Here is a 20,094-nt window from a genome sequence, read left to right on the forward strand (position 1 = left end):
TTTTTTTATTTGTCTTGGAGTGAAATCTCTGGCTTTTAATTAAGGTTTTCTGAGCCAGATCTGAGATGGATCTCCAGGCTACATTTCTGTTTGTGCTGGCCAACAACTGCGTCAAACTTCTGCCAGTAAAGACAATGCGCTTTTAAGGAATTCTTGCATTTAGAGCTTTTCTTCTCTGTGGGTTTAAGTTGTCCTCTGTATCATCCATTACCTCTTTGTTTCTCTAACACATATTATTGGGAAATACTTGTGTCCTCTTGTGTAGGTTTATGATCGTTCATTTGTTGTGTGCATTCAGTGATGCAATTCATTGTGAAAACCTTCCAGGCTCCATTTCAAATCACAATCCGCTCTGCACTTTGGAATAATCAAAGCACATATGTTCTTTTTTCTTAGTAAATCGTTTGCCAATGCTCCTTTTAAATGTCTGCCCTTCCACTTTCAGAACGTCTGATGAAATAGAAGAATTCAAGGAATCATCCAGGACACAGGGATTTCTGGTAAGTGCTCTTTTTTCTTGAAAACTCTTGAGATATGAAGTCCGGTTAAAGTAACATCTGACATCTGCTTCTCAGAATCAGAATCAGAATCGGCTTTATTGGCTGATTCTGATTCTAAACACAAAATACATGACAGAACACAATTCCTGAAAACATAAACACTTAAGTAGTATTGAACTGTGTAAACTGCCAGTCACCAATTTACTGTGTTTTCCGCCTTAAATCTTTCAATGACGGACTGGAGCTATAATTGGCATGAAAAGATTTTAGGGGCCCGTCTCTTTACTGGCCCTGTTGTTGTGTCAATCTGGTGCAATAACATGTGTAAAGTCTGAGGGATAAATACATTGTGTACGTATACATTTATTTCATCCTAATAAAATGCTGCATTGTGCTTTACTGGTAGCTGGAGGGAGACTTTTTTGAATTTTCCTCTGTGGTTGATGACATTTTTTTCTTTGGTATGACAAACTGGAAGCACAATTTGTGGCTCAGTGCGGAGCAGGGTCATCTTCTTTCCAGAGGATTGGCGCTTCTCGACCATGTCGATTAAGACAGTTGATCCTGTATTGCTTCTGTAATTGTGAGTGCGGTGTGTGAATGGTTTTCATGTTAGTTAGTCCGGATGGGCAAGTGACAGCATGTCGAGCGTCCTGTCATCAGTGTATGAACGGGAGAGCTTTGAGTGGTCCGTTCAACACACTCATTTTGGCTTTAACTGCAAATGTGCTCTAGCCAAAAACAAATAAAGGGAATGCTAGCTGACATTCCATATTCAGTTCTGCAAGTGTTTCTGCAGTGGCAGAAACGTCGATATGTCGAAACGTTTCACCCTCAGTTGTTCTTTTCAGTGAAAAGAGAAATTATGTTCATTTATGGCGGGGAGAACAATGTTCAATTTTAGTTTGTTGTGTTGAATAAAAATGCAGTTGTTGATTTTTGGAAACTTCACTTCCTACATTTGTTTAACTTTCTGCCTGTTGACCAACGTCACAAGTTTGTATCTTCCCAGCTGCGTACTGAAAGCATTGAAGGTTGGAAGTGTAACAATTGAAAATGTTACAATACAATTGTCAATATGTTATGCCTCTAAGGTAACCTTGTGATATTTACATAAACAGTATGGTGTATAATATGAGGGGATAGAATGACCTCAATACCAAGTGAGAATTTACTAAGTTACTTTTTTTTTTAAATCATTATTATGGTGAATGAATAAAGTATGATAATTAATTAAATCACGAATAATATTTTTTGTATATAGTTTGTTTCTCAATATTCAAATGTTTCATTTTTGTTCTTCAAAAATAGTTTGTGTTTTAAAGGAGGTATGCCTTAAGGCATCATTCAAGTATTTGGGCAGTTCCAACTTTGGTTACGGCTTCAAACAGGAAGAGACAAACATCACTTCAGACCTTACACTTCCCTTCCTGCTGGACTGGTCTTAGAAGTTTGCTCATGTGATAAAGGTAATAATGTTTGCTCTGAGTCTGGGTCCAGGCACAGTTTAAATTTGTACCTCAGAGGTGAACAAAGTCAAAGAACCCCACAAAGTAGAAAAGTTTTAACTAAAAAAGTGGAAGAGACCAATGTTGCCTCAGATATGGTCTGCTGCTTTCTCTACACTCCTGTCTTCACACATACAGAACACTGCTGGTCCTGTCTGTGTGTGTCCTCAGTGCCTCTGTGAGTGTGTGTGTGTGTGTGGGTGTGTGTGTACTGTGGACTCACAGTAGAAAGTCTTCAGGGGCAGCAGCTCTCCACCCAAGGCTCATTTTAATATATGTAAAAGCTATGGCTCACTGGAGAGCCTGTACAATGGACTGATCGGCCTCCGGGATGTGTCAGAGACCAGTGTGCGTGTGCCTGTGTGTGTGTGTGTATGTGTGTGTGTCTTTGAGACGAGAGACAGTGGCCGTGGTTTGGACATGCGTCAATGGTCCGCCGGCACCCTGCAATCTCAGCCACTGACACTTTGAACATACACACACACATACACAAAAAGGCCCCGAGGTCTGAAACATTTGCATGTGCCTGTCTGCTGCGGCAGAGCCTGCAGTTACACTTCATGCTAAGAACTCCAAAGCAGTCATTCTACAACCTCACCTCCTGACATGTGTTGCTCAATGTCCCTGAGCCGGACATACATCTTCGTCAATGCGAACATGCCCGCTACCAAATGCAAATCCAAAAGGTTCAATCAGAGCTATGAATTGTTCAACTAAATCAAGTGTTGATTAAGAGGCGGTAGCCAATGTAATTCCCTTGTTGAGCTGTTCATTTTAATGGCAATAGTTTTGTCAAATAAATAAATTTGTGTTCAAGCATATCTTTTTTCTCCCTTTTGTTTAAAACAGATATTTTTGGGGAAACCCAACAATGCACTGATAAGCTATTAGTAGTTCCCACAGAAATACATATACTGTATATTACACATTGCCTTTTAATGTATGAAGTGCAAATAATTATATGTATTAACAGTGTTAATCGATATAATTTGACTGAAAAAGGTTTACAGCAAAAAATAGACACTATAGATTTTCGATGTGTTTTATTAAATTAGGACTTCTTGCTGACCGTTTTGTTAGGTATATAATATTTGATAAATGAGTGCTAAAAGTTTTGTTTCTGTTTTGCCACTGCAAAGACCGAAGCCATAACACCAAGAATAGACAGAACTGAACTGTTTAAATAGCAGAAAAGCAGTTAGCAGGTATATTCTATTGTTCCCCGCTTGTTTAAGCACGTACTGTATATTAGAACGACCACAGAGCACAGGAACAGAGAATAAATCAAGTGAAGAGGAAGACAGTTTATTTTCCTTAAACAATGTGACAGAAGACATAATTAAGCTGTTTGGGAACCTTCCTCTTTCCTTGCTATTACTCAATCATGTAAGTACCAGATAAACAACTACTGTGGTATAAAATGATCACCTGTCAAAAGAACAGTAACATCAACGGGTGAGACATGAGAGATACTGACAAGTGACAGTCCCAAAAAGGGAAAACAAGAACAGAAAAGGGCAGTAAAAAGAGGAACTTAGAGCGCTGAAAGCTATGCTTGGCTGGCCGATACTGAGGCAGAGACAGACGCAGAACACTGTGGTAATGTGTGACGCTGGATGAAATCGGGACATGTGTGCATTCACTTGTTCCTGTATGCATGCTGAGTCTAAGGATTATCTTACTCATTATCTGGCCATACTGAACCTTTAAATCAAACTCCTTGACTCCAATAAATACAACATAGACATTAAAGGCCGAACGATGTGTCAGTCGCTCTCTCCAAAATATTTTAGTCTTTCCACCTGGATGGGAATTTCTCCTTGAAATGCTGCACTGGGGTCGGCCAGAGGTTAAAACACTCATACATATTTTACCTGCCCAACCACGGGAAGAAAATAAGCACTATGCTCTTCTGTGTTCACGAGGGACAGTGGGGGAGAAAGAGAAACACACACACACGTCCGCTATTTTGGAAAGAAGCTCTGCTCGGCATCATTGTATTTGGCCGCAATTCATGATTAGTATTATTTCACTCTGAAAGTCAAGCTGGCTGCTCTTCTAGAAGCAGCAACAGTGTAAAAACGGCTGACGAAGCCAACACTGTTCACTACCACGCTGCTGCTGTCTGTTCAGCGTACGAGAGCCGTGCAGAGTGGGTCGAGGGGCCGCAAGCTAACAGGTGGAAACGCTTGCATGCAAAAACATGAAAGTGAAAGTGACTTCCTTCTCTGGTACATTACATTACTCAACTATTTCTTTACCAAGCAGGTATACGTACAGTATGTGTGTGCTGCTACATAAATGTTCATAATGTTAAATGCAGGTACCTCCTCCCAAATATTATAATGATGAAAGTATCGAGTTGATGCAACTTTTTTCATCATTCATAACTCCAAAACAAGGCAGAGCAAATTATTTCAGAGAAATCCCAAATAGACGAATTATGTGCTCGGTATTGCTCAAAGTGGATCTTGTCTATTTGGTTGGTTAATGGAGACATGAAAAAATAAAACCCCAGCTGGAGAGTTTTTTTGTCCTGTAGCAGCACTGCAGGCCAAAACACAAACTTTTTTGGATGCCATGGGGGGCAGTAGAACTTAATAAAAACATAAATCTAGTCTCATTATTAAAAAAAAAAGTGAAATAAAAAAATATATTTTTCTTTTATTCAATTCAAGTTTTATAAATAAAAATTATAGGAACATAAATTTTGAATTAAAATAATTTCAAACATTTTGTGATTATTACATGTTTTATTTAAATTCTGACTACCACAATACCAGTCCTCGCAAAAAGGGTAATGTTAGTGTGTGTGTGTGTGTGTAAAGCACTTGCCCTCACAAGTGCTGGGGCAGCTCCAGTGAGTCACAGTGCCATGTATACTTCTCTCATCCAACATTTACAAGCCTTCTGCTCTTTCTCATCCATCACATTAGGCGTGCTCCACTGCTTCACCTCCTCTTCATCTCTTGTTTGTCTTCACTCACTAGTCTCTAGATCTGTGTGCTTGCGTTTTCCTACTCACTGCTTACCTGTTTTACTTTTCCTTTGTCTTATTTCATTATCTTTCTATTGTTTTTTTTGGCCTTCTTCTGTACGGTCTTTTCTCATTTTACATCACAACACTATTTCATTCAAACTTTACATCTTACTTTATTTCCCCTTTCAACTTCTCTCACCAACCATCATGCTGCTCTTCATGTGACCTTCTTATCTTCCAAGTTTTTTCTATCTTCCTCTTCTTTTATTCTCACTCAAGCTTCACCTTTTTCTTCTCAAGCTGTTTTTAGTTTCTCACCTTTCTCCTCTACTTTGCTTTTTAATTTGATCCTTTCTACTTGAACTTTGTATTACTTATTTCCATCTCATCTTCTTTCTTTTCTTTACTAATTTAAGCATCAAAATTAATCAAATTTAACTTGCCACGGTAATATTTATTGCGGGCCATTGATTAAATTGAATTATACTGCGCCGCGCTCATGTTATTGTGTCCGTCCTGATGATTCTAGCGTTACATTCCAGAGTTCCTTGGTAAAAGAGCGCCCCCTAAATTACAGTAAAAACTTTTGTCTCTTTCTTTGGCCAAAGTGTGGTATAGGCCTGCTGTTGTTTGTGTTTGAGAAACAATATCAAATGAAAGAAAAAATAAAGTGATGCTTGACTATTACTTATGTTGTTTAAAGGACTGGTTGTCAAATAAAATGAGTAAATAGAAGCAGAATCACTAGTGTTGACATGATGCAAATGCAACACTGCCCGCTGTCACGTGTCCAGATTTTCTAAAAAAAGGTAGCTCAGAGTTGCTTTAAGTGCTATAATTTTGCATTTTTTCTTTTTACTGCTGCTAAATTGTAACGACTCTCAACAATGGATTTTCACAAAAACAAATTCACAATTTTAGATGTAGAACCATTGTCTTTGTGCCCATGATTTAGAGCCAATACGTGAGGTTACCATGAGATTTCTTTTGGTTATACCGGGTCCTTTTGCTTTTAAGCTTCTCGAGTGGACCTCTTCTGGTTAACTATTGCTGAACATGGCTACAAAAATGAGTATTTTTATCACAGATGCTGATGTGGCCAAACACACAAAAGTATTTCATTGAAAAATAGTCTATTTCTATTCTATTTGTTGGAGTGGGAAACAGCAGGTGAAGAATAATACACGTTTATTTGAAGAGGATGGCATTTCAATTTTTAACATGGTTGGGAATTGTTGGAAAACAATACAATACACGCATAAACATGTGTATTTTACCAGTGAGCAGAACACTATCTATACATCTATCAATAATATATCTATCAATAATTTATGTTGAGTGGCAGTTGTCCCTGTTAAAGTGAAATGGGCACTAGTAGGGATTTACTGCGTAGGGACTTTTTAGTAGACTTTGAAGTCCATGTTTGTACTGGTTTTCCTTCGGACAATCACTGTCAAAAAGAGAAAAACCTTTCAGTGATACGAGTTATAAATAACATACAGACAACTTCCATGGAAAATTTCCATGCAAGAGTTTGCTACCTTTCTCCATTTTTCGGTTTCTGTTCATGAGAGTGCTGCAGCAGTGTTAGGCCCACCCCTAAATACTCTCATTGGTTAAGACTTGTGATGCCCCTCCCAAGCCAATGCTGATCAACGCCCCTGTGAACCAAGATTTGTCTATATGTTTATTCAGATCCAGTGAGAAATTGACTTAAAAATAATTTTTAAACACTGGATTAAAACACAATAAAGTAATGGTTGCATTAGTTAATTAATGCGTTAACGTGATAATTACGCATTGACGTGGCCAGCCCTACTTGTAAGAAGTATGTATCACTGCACAGTAGTGTAATGCAAGATAGATCTGAAGTTCTAAATTTTTTCAGAATGAAGTTACCCCACACAAAGAAAAAACATCCGTCCCATCCTTTTCCATGTTGAGATATGCGAGATGCTGTCGTCATGAACCCTCATATAAGCAACCAATTGACAGAGAAAATACCAGCAATTCTATGAAAAACAGTCAGTAATCCATGCATTTACAGTTTTTTTGATTGCTAAACGACAGTGGGCACAACTGGAGTCACATGTGCAAAACTCTTAACTACAGTCTGCACAGCAGCAGTTCATGTGGACCAAACTCTAGTTCGTTTTTCATCGCTTCAACGCAGTTTTCAAAACTCTACACACTTATCCCATGACTTATCCACAACCTGCACAACACTGTGGATTTACAGCACTTTGTTCAAATGCTAACACACTGCTGTCAAAACTGTGAACCACACATTCAAAACGGAACAAATTTCAACCTTGTGCCTTTCAAAGGCTGCTGATTGCAATTTCAGCTGAAAGGCAAAGCAGGTGTCTTGTTTTAGACTTGTTAGTGAACACACGTCACACACACACACACACACACACACACACATACACACACACATATGTATATATATATATATAGGTAGAGCAAGACTCATGAGAAAGACTCATTTTGGAAATGGAACAAGGAAGACGGGTTGGTGGAGGGAGACGAAGATGACAAAGAGCTGTTATTTCAGATGAAATAAGGGCTTCACTTATAGACCATATGGTGACCCACGGTCTCTCATTGAGAGAGTTGAGGGTGCAACCCAATCTGCAAAGATCCACAGTGGCATCTGTAATGCACATTGTCCATCATACAAACAGGTGAGAGGAGTTTTTCTCTGCCTGGAGGTGGAAAGTGTTTGGTCACCACCCACATGACCAAATGTCTTTTGGAAGCCGGATGTGAGGACACAAGTCCAGAGGACTGCCAGGGATGGATGAGGCTTCCAGAAGGTTCTTCCCCAGGTTCATGGCAGGAGAGAACATCAGATGTGATGTTGATGAAAACCTGTGGCCTGATGCTAGAGAGGCAGGATTGGCCCCTCAGTTATTTGTTCCAATTACAGTATGTGTTTTTAGTTTCTACCTTTTTTTTCTCATTACTGTAATTCTGTAAATTACAGTTTTTTTCAATCGCTAACAAGCACTTACCCATACTTCAGAAATGTTTTCTAAACTCTTAACACAGACTCCCACCTACAAGACACAATTGGCCAAATTGATAATTTTCTTCTCAAAAACACATTTTGTTAAATATGTACTAACTCTAAATTTCCAAACAGAACACATCTTTCTCTGCACACACTAACTTTACCAAAACAGTGGAAATCTGACTCAAAATGAAATTATTCTGTCAAAGAATAACATTTGTTTTCACTTCACAAGGTACATGCAGTCAAACGAAGTACACCAGCTTTCAAAATTCTGGCTATTGTTGACATTATAAAAATTGCATAGACTTTTATGTTTCAGGTAACATGCAAACCACCATTTACACTAAATTTATTGGTTTGGAACTGTATGTGCACATGTACAGTAATGTTCACATTCAAACGCATTCCAGTAAAAAGCAAATCGGTTATTCTTTCTTAACTGTTTACCAAAGAAGGTACAGTAGAAACAGTATAATAGAACAGAAAAGGTTTATTTTATTTTAACAAAATATCCATGAAACACATGAGCATTCTGAGAAAAAAACAACAACAGCCAAAAGCCCAGATGAAAAGGGGGGAACTAAAAATAGCAAAAAATGTATGCATCTAATCCCTGCGATCTTCAGGGTTCGGCCACATGTTTTCGTCAACATCACATCTGACATCATCTAAGGCGATGCACCTGGGATAAAACCGCTTGGCATGTCGGATCCACCCTTTGCAATCTTGAACTGTGATGTCCCTGCAGCCAGCATCCATGGCTTCAAGGAGGGACATCTGGTTATGTGGCTGATGGTCATAAACCTTCCACCTCCATGCAGAAAAGAACTCCTCTATGGGGTTGAGGAAAGGTGAATAGGTCATGTCAAATGAGTATAGAAACAAACCATGTAAAATGCAATACTTACCTGTTGGTTTGTTGAAAGATACGAATAATGGAGGCAACCGTTGACCGACTCAAATTGGGTTGGACTCTTTCACCAGCCTCTCTTAGTGAGAGACCAGGGTTGATTACATGGTCAATGATAGTGGCACGAATTTCATCACCGACTACTGTTCTTACAGCCCTTGGAATGCCACCACCACGCATTCTTACACCTCTACCTTGCTCTCTCCTTGGGCCGGCTCCTCTTCCTGCTCCTCTCACTGCACCTCCTACTGCACCTCTCACTGCTCCTCTTCCTGCACCTGCACCTCTCACTGCACCTCCTTCTACATCTCTCACTGGACCTGCACCTCTTACTGCACCTCTCACTGCACCTCTCACTGCACCTCTTACTGCACCTCTCACTGCTCCTCTTCCTGCACCTGCACCTCCTTCTTCACCTGCACCTCTCACAGGACCTGGTCTTCTCCCTGGGCCCCTTGCTCTTCCTCTTCCTCGTCCAGACTTTACAGTGTTTGTCTGTTTCTGTTTCCAAAAACATCACTCCTCAAAGTCCTCCTTAAATAAGCCAGACTGGAATCAGCTGTTGTTGGCCCAATTTACCCAACATAAATCAGCTGTCAATTATTCAATAGTGTTCATTATCAGCTGAGATATATTGTTTTTGAACTGATATCATTGCAGAAGCAGAGGTTTTTATACTGTATCTACGGTTTGGAATATTGTTTTTGCTATTGTGGGATGGTGTGTGTTAACATTTGTGAATACTACTAAAACAATCCATCGTTTTGTTGGGAGGTATGGCTTGTCTGTTAAGAAAAATGTAAGCATTGTGGACATGTGTTCACTGACTGCATATTGTGTGAAAATGACATGAAATGTGTGAATGGTATGGCCACAAAACACCGATGCTGTGCTAATTGTGTTTAGAGTTTTGAAAATGTGACAACTGTTTGGACAAACGCTTGTTAGCGATTGAAAAAAACTGTACTACAGACTATTGAAACAAACTGCTAATTTTCATTTACCTTAAAGAATTGTCATGTTCTAAAAATGTCAATGAGTCATGTGAAAGAATGTCACTCTTTTCTTTGAAGAAAATCTTACTTTGTATGAAGTCACTGAAATTGTTCAAACTGTAAAGATGAACAGTTAGTATTTTCTGCATTGGTGTTTGATGCTGGTGTTTTACTCTGTGTGTTCTGAGTGACAGTGTGTGTTCTCTCAGTGAGGCTTGTGCACAGTGTTTGCTGCACTGATCCTGTTTTGAGCCGTGTGTTAAGAGTTGTGTTGCTTGGAATGAGTTTTGCACGTGACGTGAACTGTTTAGCTCAGGTGACTGTTGGTAGTGCAGACTGTAGTTAGAGTTTTGCACATGTGACTCCAGTTGTGCCCACTGACGTTTAGCAATCGAAAAAAACTGTAATTGTCTTTGTAGCTCTTAGTACATCATCAATGGCAGTACACAATACGTTTAGGACGTCAGATATTTGGACTACATGCATTTGTGTTGTTTTAGTTCCAAAAAATACTCATATTTTGCTAAATTCAAGCGTCTGCATGCAAGTGTGAGTGTGGATGCATGATAGCACATGAGTGTTCCTTTGAAACAGGTTTTAATATTAAGTCTTCCCTGCAGGGCTCTGCTTCGTTCAGTGCTTTGTTTGAACAGTGTGGAGTACAAATCCACTGTGGCCAGCTCTTAGACAGAAGGGAGAGGAGAGCCAGTCTCAAACAAAATGAGAATAAGAGAGAGTTATTAAGAGTGTGTTTGTATAAAGATATGTCGACACACACTGTGATGAGCTAAGTAAAGGCCACAGCGTGATAACTAGACACGGACCAAATATTTAGTTGTGAATACAATCTTGAATAGCTAAAATGTTGGACGAGGTTAAATGGGTGTGTAATGTGATGGCTTTGTTGACACAGCTATGAGATTTAGCAAATGAACCAGCTATTTACGTGACCTGAAATAACATATAGAAGAACATTGTCATTGAGATTATCTACTTTAAAGTCTTTTTTCTTATTTTGATCAGTGACAAATAGTAGATGAAACTTGGTAAATTCATTGTAATGCATATAATATAATACATATACCAAAACAGCATGTTAAACTATTTCTCATATGTTGGACTAATAGAAGAGGCTTCAAATACAGGTGTACACTGATTAAGAAGTTAGATGTTTGTAAATCATCAGCATTACAGTGGCTGCAAACGGAATATTTTCTTGGTATTGACAAGTTAGTTATTTTATAATCCGATGTTAGGATTTAACCATCCTTGTTTGATTTTGGTGAACAGACTTTACTTGTATAGTACTTTTCTTGTTTTCTGACCAGTCAAAGCGCTTCACATTCATACACCTATGGCAGGAGCTACCATACAAGGGGCCACCTACACTTCAGGACTCTTACCACTGAGTATTTTGACAGTTCTACCGTCCCATGGCATGGTCCCAATTAGAGATAGTTGAAATAAGCGTGGAATGCATTATTTCATCTTAAATCCAAAGAAATTGGAAACGGCTTTACAAAAGAAGCTGTTACCAAAATGTTACAATGCATCATTGTGGGAAAAATACAGCTCCCTACTTCAATTAATGATTCCAGACGATCGGAGCCAATGTATGAATTAAAAGGTATATTAGTGTATTCGAAAATAAAGTTACTTTCACCATAACCTGGTGCATGTTTCCAAAATGCATAGTGAGACTATGTTTGGAATTTGAGAAGGTCTACCTTACCAAATGGACACATAATCCAAATCATGTAACATGAAGTATAAGATTAGGTTTGGATGAATCCAGAGGAAGGAGGGGACGGGGTAGGTGCCACAGTACAGGACTGGATCCATTGACTAGTCTGGTGATAGATGCATTTTACATTTTACATGTGTCAGTATCAGCGAGTTGCGCAGCACAGCTGGGGTTCAGTAATATTTCCTTTTTGCTTTTAGAAGTCTATTCCTTTTGCCTTCTATGTTTTTCTCCCTCTGCCTCCATCATTTGTATGTTCTATATCACTTTCTCTTGTAAGTATTTTTCTCACTGAGCTTTTCCATTTCAGGTCTCGAAGTAAATCTGCATTCCCAAAAGTGTAGTACACTTAGACATCTCAACAGAATACAAAAATGGTTAGACTATTGCATGGCTACCAATATACAGAGCTACAGTGGCCGAAGAAAGGGCAGTTTTGAATTCACTTTATCAAATACAAATTCAGTCAGTCTCCACAGGTAGAAATATGGGGAGATGAGGTTTTTTAGAAGTACAGTATTTAGTGAGAATAGTTTACATATCTTGTTACATAACACTAAAAATAGCCGCGTACAATCAACAGATATATCCTACCTTAGGGGTGTTCAACGTTTTTCAGGCCAAGGTCCCCCAAACTGATGGCGAGATGGAGCAGGGACCCCCTAATCTACGGAGTTTGGTCCGCCATATTTTATTTTTGAGCTTTGCTCTTTAGACGTGAGCATGAACACGACCTGTGCTGTCGTGTTTGTGCTGTGGGAAGCTGAATGTGTGTGTTGCGGACTGAAAGATAAGGTCTTCTCCATCAATTTATCCATTCGCTACAATATGTTGGATTCATGTTAATGTGTATTTAGAGACAATGGTGGTAGAGCATCCTTCAATCAAAAGACTGGCATTTTGATCCCCGGCTCCGATGGTCCATGCCGTTGTGTCCTCAAGTGAGACACTAAGACCAAGTTGCTCTGGTAGCTGAGTGAATGTTGTACGATTGTCCTGATGCTGCATGCCTGATTTCTTAAAACAGCATTTTGCGATGCCTCCTTTTCTCTCAATAAGGAAATTAGGACACACACAGGGATAACTATTGAAGAACTACTAAAGAAATCAAGACAATATCACAAGAAGCAGAAGATTCCAACAAAAGACCAAGAGAAAAATATGGAAACAGATGGAGAAGGGGGGCAATCACCTGATCATAATCTTGAGAATCCAAATAAACATTTAAATGCTGTGAAGCTTCTTTTTATTTTTTATCAAATAATTTTGCTACACCGTTGTAGATATTATATCATAACTTCCACCACCCTTGAAGCAACTTGCATATTCACTCTCTTTGACTTGCCATGGCATATTGTAGAGTTTCGGTATGCTTTAGCACTATATAATGTAATGATTTGAGCATTGTGTTTTCCGCTGTGTCCTTTCTGTCCTTCACCCATGGGTTGTTTCGGATGACACAAATACAGAGGAGAAGAGAGAGGCAGAGACAAGAGGGGAGGAGGGTAAAGGTGGCAATTTAGCAATAAAAGCAGAGCACTGAAGTGAAATCAAAAGTCCTGTCCTCTCTACAGCACTTTGTGTGTATGTGTTTGTGTGTGTGATGACGGAGAGACTCCATTAGTGAGAACCACTGTCAGGTCACCAAATAAGGCATCTGTCAAGCGCCGAATAGAACAAAGGACAACAGAATACACTAAAAAAGAACATAGGAAGCAAATACCCACTCAGTTAACTTAGTTAAAATCCCAAAACCATCAACTATGACTGCTGATCTGAAACTATTCAAAACATTGTTAAAAAAAGTAGACGGGGAGGGCCCACTGAGCAACAGGTTTGATTTATTTAACCGTTGTTTCTATTTAATTTTGATTTAGTGATTGTATTTTTCTTGCCTGAATGCACGAAGGAGTCTTAAATTTCGATTGTTTTTTTCAGTAAAATCAGAAATCAAAAATGAAAACTAAGTTGTTAAACATTTGCACTGATGATTTATCCGCTGGAGTCGTAGATGTGCCGTTAAAATGAACTAACGGGAAAATATCTTGCAGAGCTAGAGCTAGAATCACTGGAAATAGTTCCACCTGGTTTCAAGCCCACAACTGTGGCCAAGTCAGAACGCCACTTGCAATTGCTTGGCTAAATCCTGGGAGGTTGTACGGTAGCGAGGCAGTTGCATCTTTCGCAATTTGCATTAAAGGGGGTTTGAAGCATTTCTACCGTTAGTGTCACGGTGTGGGCTCATGTCCTGTTTTATTTTGTAGTTTCCTGCCTCTTGTGTCCCTGGGTTAACTTCACTTCCTGTCCTGGAGTGTGAAGCTGGATTCGAATTGTCAAATTTGCTTCCTAACTGAGTGAAATGCCCTAAGAGTAGTCTTAGTGGCCGTCATGATAAGAGCTATTTGAATTCTTTGATGCAAAGTAAAGGAGCTTCAATTCCTCCTTACTTATCTCATTTAGCATAGGAACCACTGCACCATCCTTGAAAGAAGAAAAGGAGATAATTGGGTTCCACAAATCCTTGCGGCGGCAACATTTAAATCATTCACGAGAAATAATGATCACGATCGAGAAACGCAGATACATTCCATTATTACATTACATGTCATTTAGCTGACGCTTTTATCCAAAGCGACTTGCAATAAGTGCATTCAACCATAGGGATATAAACTCAGAAGAGCAAGAAACAAGAAAGTACAATTTCCTCAAATAAGCCAATTTACAATTTGCTATAGATAAGTGGCGTTATAAGTACAATTTATGTGCTACAATGTGTCTTTTAGTCAGTGCTGTAGTGGTAAAATTAGAGGTTGGTAAACTCTGAATTTTGTGATCATTCAGACCTCGACGCGATGCGAAGCAACGCAACACAAAGCGTCGCGACTCTGTAAGGCTGTCCTGGCTATATTGCATTATGTTATCAGTAAAAGTCATATACAACATCAATGAAAATGGATAAATGTGTAAGTAGTTTGTAGTTTATTAAATCTAAGAAAACAGTGAAGAAAAGTATGTCAACACAACACAACAAGACAATTGCAGATTAGGAACTATCTACATACGGAGTCTCCTTTTTACAGTAGTGCCCAGAGGGCCTCCTTGTCCTCCACGTCAGGTCCTGCCTTGCACAGAGGAGCCATGAACCCCAGAACACGCGTTCTGGGGTTCATGGCTCCTCTGTGCTTCTCTCTCTATTGAACCTGGTGTTTTTCCTCTTCCTGTGCTCTCTGCATCATTGCCTGTCCTCTCACTGCCTGAAAAAATATGTTGAATTTAAGAGTTAACCAGTTAAGCAGCCTGTCAATTACACTGACAACATAACTTAAAGGAACACTCATGTACTACCTATGTCATCATAAATAGTACGTACAGCATGTTTTTTTTCACATTGAGAACTGACTTGGGTTATAATCTACGCGTCACCAGGCGTTTTTCTTGTCCTTTTACCGTGCACGACCAGCGAACACAGAGCGGGCGACTACTACCCCCCCCCCGTCGGTCGTTCCGCCCGCAACGACTACTACACCCCTCCCCCCGTCGGTCGTTCCGCCCGCAACGACTACTTCACCCCCCCCCCCGTCGGTCCTTCTCGACCGGTCCGCGAAATATTGTCTGACATGAAACCGGTCCGTGAGGTAAGAAAGGTTGGGGACCACTGGGCTGATCCACACTGTCTATGTGTTTACATACCTCCTGGATCCTGATTGGTCGCTGCTGCAGCCGCAAGGCACTGATTGGATGCTCACAGACCGTAATACAGCGCATGAACATGATTCAGACTACGGCGTTTATATGTTCAACAATAGGAAACGTAGTCTTAGCTGTTTTAAAATTACACCAAGTTTATTTCGGATTATTCCAACGGAAGAATACAAGGCGCAGGGAACTTTGATGTGCGTAAACGCCACTTAGGGGTGCGTAAACGCTATTTATAGGTGCGTAAACGCTATTTCCAAATTACAGAGGTGCGTAAACGGCGTTTACGTGCGTTTACCCTCCACTACAGCCCTGCTTTTAGTCAAGGTAGAATCTGAAGAGGTGTGTCTTTAGTTTGCGGCGGAAGATGTGAAGGCTCTCTGCGGTCCTGGTGTCTTCAGAGAGCTCGTTTCGGAGCAAGACAGCAAACAGTCGTGATCTAGTCGAGTGTTTTGCTCTCAGTGAGGGAGGAACAAGCAGTTTATCAGATTCAGAGCGGAGAGTGCGGGTCGGGATGTAGCGTTTGACCATGTCCTCGATGTAAGCTGGACCCGATCCATTCACAGCATGGTACGTGAGCACCAATGTTTTGAACTTGATGCGAGCAGCCAGTGAAGAGAGCGGAGGAGTGGAGTAGTGTGGGAGAATTTCGGAAGGTTAAAGACCAGTCGAGCTGCTGCATTCTGGATGAGCTGCAGAGGTTGCATGGCGGTTGCAGGGAGACCTGCCAGGAGAGAGTTGCAGTAGTCCAGGCGGGAGATGACAAGAACCTGAATCAGTACCTGCGCTGCCTTCTGAGTGAGAAGGGGACGTATTCTCCTGATGTTGTAGAGTGTGTATCTACAGGATCGTGTTGTTGCAGATATGTTGGGAGTCAGGGAGAGTTGGCTGTCAAGTGTCACGCTGAGGTTCCTAGAAGTCAAAGTGGGCGTTAACACAGAGTTGCCAAAGTTAACGGTCAAGTTGTGGGTCCGAGAATCTTTTCCCGGAAAGAGAAGTAGTTCAGTCTTGTCAGGATTGATTATCAGATGGTGAGTGGACATCCAATGAGAGTCAGACATGCCGAGATCCGAGTGAGGGAAGGAGAGAGTTAGTTGGGTGTCATCGGCTTAGCTGTGGTAGGAGAAGCCATGCGAGTGAATGACAACGCCGAGGGTTGGTGTAGAGCGAGAAGAGGAGGGGACCCAGGACGGAACCCTGAGGAACTCCAGCCTTTCCAGGTTACCCAGTAGGTGCAGCCGTCGAGGTAGGACGAGAGACAGGAGAGAGCAGAGCCTGTGACACCAAGTTCCTGAAGGGAGGAAAAAAGGATCTGGTGGTTAACTGTGTCAAATGCAACAGAAAGGTCCAGAAGGATGAGGACAGAGGAGAGAGAGGCGGCTCTAGCAGTGTGGAGTTGCTCTGAGACAGCAAGGAGCGCAGTCTCTGTTGAATGGCCTGCATTGAAGCCTGACTGGTGGGGGTCAAGGAGGTTGTTACGGGGGAGATAGGAGGAGAGTTGGTTAAAGATTACACGTTCAAGAGTTTTGGACAAAAAGGGAAGAAGAGAGACCGGTCTGTAGTTGTTTTCTTCAGAAGGGTTGAGGGTGATGTAAGTATATAATTTATTTTGCAACTCTATTAATAAAAAAAACCCTGGTTGTTTTATGTCGTCTGCATGACTCAGCACTGTAACAACACAGACGAAGGCATCTGAGATGCTTCTTTGTAGTCCATCTTTAGCTTATTGAAAGTGGAGTCGGATCCCCGAAAGACTGTGTTTGCCAGAGAGGTCAAGGAATAGTGGTTAAGAATAAATGTGAGGAGGCATTTGTTTAACTGTGTCACCTCCCCTGTGTATTTAAACTATGGCTGTCAATAGATACAAAAAAAGCTAATTAATCATCCATTTTGAAATTCATTAATCTCAATTAATAGCGATTTATGAATGTTGTTTTTAATGAATGTTTGTTTTTCTTCTAAAGACTAAATCTTAAAAGCAACGGGTAATCACTTTAGAACAGTGTTTTTCAACCTTTTTTGCGTCAAGGCACAGGACAAATGTGTCCGCGGTGAAAAAGCAGCAGTGGCGATGCATGGGGCAATAAAGTCTATGATAAATAAATAAACAAATAAATAAATAGACGTGACTCTCTAGGTCGTCTTCAACAAAACACGTTACTCTGCCTGTTGTTCTGGAGGTGAATTACTCTGCAACACACGCAGAACCATGAATTGAAACGAGTGCGTCGACGCAACGCAGAAGCATGCGCCAGCCTTAAATCTCACTTTTTTAAATTGTCGCCTCAGCAAATTTGCCTATTAATTACGCTGCGTACCGCCACCCGCAGGCAGAGGGGAGTATTGAGCCTTCATACCACCAACAGCGCGGCAACACACACACAAACACACAAGTTGGCTATTTTTTTCACCAATGAAGTGACAGTATGTAAAAAATGATTTTTTTTCACGGCACACCTGACAGCCTCTCACCGCGGCACACTGGTTGAAAAACACTGCTTTAGAAAGTGTGTATTTTAGACAGTTTAATTGTTAATGTCATTTTAAACACAAAACTACAGACATTTGCTCATCTTGGAGGCAGATTTCCGCAGTTTACTTCGGAATTAAACCGTAAGTAAACAAACGCACCTAATATATATGTATATATATATTAACTCATTTATGTTGACAGCCCTAGTTCAAACCATTTGTATCCCTTGTCTCTTTTCGGTTTGTTAGTCATTTTCGGTCAGTCTTTGAGTTTCCTGTGTATCCCTGCGTCCTTTTTGATGGAAATAAATCATTTTTCTTTGGTTAGAAATCTGCATTTGAGTCGTCCGGGTCAAGTCCCCCTGTCTCCAGGATTTATTGTGACGGAACGAACCAACCAGAAATTGGACTCAGCAAACTGGTTTCCCCTGAATTGGCCGTCATCTTCTTCAAAATATTTTTTATATTTTAGGAAATTATCTTTACATCCCAAAGGCAAAACAATAAAACATTTTTTTTTTATAATACAATATGTGTGACTTTAGCAGGATTCTAAATAGAGTAAAACAACACCTGCCATCCTACCTGTCCTACCTCTGCACTTATTGTGTGTTAACAGCGTATTCTACAAGCTAACAGCTTCACAACTAAGTATTATCGTGACCAATGTTTGTTATTTTTCCCACAGTGGAGTGGCTTTTTGTTGATAGGCCAGAAGGGTAGGCTGTATTTGCTGCCGTCTTCTGACTTTTACTGATTTAGGGACTTCTGAGGTTAGCTGTTGTTATTGTTAAAGAGTTGACGACAGTGGGCTGTTTTTTTTGGTTGGAGGGTCTTATTGTTTATGATCTGTTAACCACAGTCGGCTCTGTCCTTGCTGGGGTTGTTTATCAGTGTGTCTCTTCCACCTGTCAGAGGAGGAGATTAAAGATTCAACAGGCTGTTTGAACTGTACCAATGACCGTCAACCGCATGTACTGACCATTGAGTACATTTTATCAACAATTTCCAGCTTTTCTGAGAGCGCTCCTTTTAAAGCAGATGCAGTTTCCCTGAATAAGTCAGGGGTAAGACTTTTTGCTTATCCTATTAGGCCTAATCTATTTTACTTGTGTCAGCCATCTGCTACCACTGTCAAGGACAAGAGACAAGAGGAGTCTAAACACGAGATAACCACACAGAACCACCGTAGAGACCTTCAGGCAAGGATGCCTCCACCCTGGGAGACTCCAGAGGCGTCTCAAACCTCATCATCAGGGACCGGCTCCGGTCGCCAAGTTTAAGTGCCCTACCCCTCCCCCCACCACAGCTCCACAACCATCCACTCTTGACCTAACCATCACCAAAGATTTGAATATTATATGTTTCTGTGACTGGATATGCACTCTCCGATCATTTCTGTGGGGAGGGGGGGGGGGGGGGAGGGGGGTTGTGTATCTGCTTGCACACAAATGTCCAAATCAAGGTTACATCTCTGAAAAAAGTAAAAGAGGTTCTCCTCCACACCAGCGCTCTCTGGTATCTCAGTCAACGAGCTTGCCAAGAGCTTCAATTCCAGTTTTTGATGTTATTGATACCAAAGAGAAGAGAAGAGAAGAGAAAGGCCCCGCTAGTCAGAATAGAGAAAAGAGAATATCAAAGAGCGCAGGTGCTAAAAACCAAATCAAGGTTCACAGTGATATCTAAGAGAAAGACCACAAAAATTATTTGGAAGTGAGAAATGCAAGGCAGTCCTTCTTATCTGACATATAACCAAAAACAGTAACAACACATATGCTTATTCGCTACCATCGACAGGCTAACAAACCCTCCTGTGTCAGTGGCTGCTGAGCTCCAATCCACTTGGGCATGCAATAAATTTGCCTCCTTTTTTACTACTGACATTCTGAATATTAGACCAGCAGTAACTGCCTCGACATACAGCATATGTGCTGTCCATCTCTAAATAATATCCATTCAAATATCATGACAAATTGAATCAACCATCAACCGATCAACCAAGTCAAGACATTATACAAAATTTGAAGTGCTTCTTTATACCAGCACTCCCTTTCGAGAAAATTTAAACTTTATGACCCCTGATCTTTTACACATTGTAAACACATCCCTTCTCTAAGGCGTACCCCAACAACCCCTAAAAACTGCAGTTTTTAAACCACACTGCGCAATTATGAAAAATCACAGGCCAATATCAAATAAGTGAAAAAGGTTTGATTTTTTTCTACAGCTAAACAACTCTTGGAGGTAAAAACTGTTTTCCAGTCAGGCTT

At 40.5% G+C, this 20,094-nt stretch overlaps 1 protein-coding gene across 1 annotated transcript in view; it reads left to right on the forward strand.

The window, feature by feature from the left end:
• tenm3 (teneurin transmembrane protein 3) overlaps positions 1-20,094 on the forward strand; it is a 414,027-nt gene that overhangs the window by 90,167 nt on the left and 303,766 nt on the right. Inside the window, exon 3 of the mRNA XM_078080162.1 lies at positions 446-500. The gene's annotated coding sequence lies outside the window, so the exon portion shown is untranslated. The remainder of the gene's footprint in view (positions 1-445; positions 501-20,094) is intronic.

Source organism: Gasterosteus aculeatus, chromosome 9, assembly GCF_964276395.1.
Source record: "Gasterosteus aculeatus chromosome 9, fGasAcu3.hap1.1, whole genome shotgun sequence".
Classification (NCBI taxonomy): Eukaryota; Metazoa; Chordata; class Actinopteri; order Perciformes; family Gasterosteidae; genus Gasterosteus; species Gasterosteus aculeatus.